Here is a 1,459-nt window from a genome sequence, read left to right on the forward strand (position 1 = left end):
TACATATATATATACACACACACATATATATATACACACACACATATATATATATATAGATAGATAGATAGATAGATAGATAGATAGATAGATAGATAGATAGATAGATAGACAGACAGAAAAAGATAGATTGTCAGACAGATAGATAGATATATTTGCACATCTATATATACAGGCATATAAATGTACGTGTATAATTTTCTTCTTTATATATCTTTAAGTCATTTGAGTGCGGCCGATTGATCGTCATTTCTAAATTGAGACCATGTACCGTCCTATGACAGTGAATTCCGGAATGCAGCATTAGTATTGAACAAGATACACACACACAGTGTCGTATGGACAGAATAGGCTAGCATGGAATATCCAAAGATGTTTCCAAAGTCATGATGACTGTTGTGTACATCACTTTATGTCAGAGATAAAATGACAAACCATGCAGTGAAATAATCCCCCCCTAACCTCCTTCACCTCCAGGGAAAGTGTTGGCCTCAGTTTATTTTGTTTATGCAAAGGACCTTGTATATATTGAGCCTCTGCAAATGGGCCACACGATCAAAGGAGAATAATGTACCAACTTGCTGATACAATTAATGAAAGCTATCAAGAGCAACCGCCCAGGAAAACTGATGAATGGAGAATTTATTCATCAGGACAATGCCCCAGAACTCAGGACATTCGTTTTATTGGATGGTGTGCATTGATATAAACTGGTTGATTTCCCTCCATATTCGCTTGATTCGGTCCCGTCTAACTATCATTCTAACTATCATTCCCCAAGACGAAAAATCATTTGGCTGGGAACCAATAACGTCTGCAGTTGATGAGTCTTTCCAACAACAGGAGGAAAACTTCTTCACCAATTGTATCCAGGAACTGAAACATGGATGAAAGAATTGTGCGCGGCGCAAAGAAGAATATGTTGGAAAATCAACCTCATTTGGTCACATTCCATTTGAGTACCATGATCAGCCTAAAAACCTTTTCAACCAACCCTCATAGTTTCTATCAATCTGCCAATCTCAATGTTAAAATCCTTCAAAACCTTACACTTCTCACATCGTAGCACAATACTAGCTTCATGTTCATACCAGTTCTTAGCATGGTCAAATCATGGCTTTCTGCATAATTCTCAGTAGATTATTCTCATTGTTTCCATGTCTTATCTTGGACTCCTTCTGTGGCAGCATACATTCACTGACGCAAATGGTTAACGCGGCTAACAAATTCTTTCTCACTTTACAGCTTTCTTCCAGCGACCACAATAATATCTCACTATGAGATCTTACATGCAAAAACCTTCTCTCTCCCTCCCTCTCTTTATCTCTATCTCTCCGACTGTCTGTATATATATTTATATATATATATATATATATGTATGTATGTGAGTGTGCAAGTATGTGTACGTATATAAATATATATACATATACATATACATGCATATATATATATATGTATA

The sequence above is a fragment of the Octopus bimaculoides genome, chromosome 19 (genome assembly GCF_001194135.2).
Source record: "Octopus bimaculoides isolate UCB-OBI-ISO-001 chromosome 19, ASM119413v2, whole genome shotgun sequence".
NCBI lineage: Eukaryota > Metazoa > Mollusca > Cephalopoda > Octopoda > Octopodidae > Octopus > Octopus bimaculoides.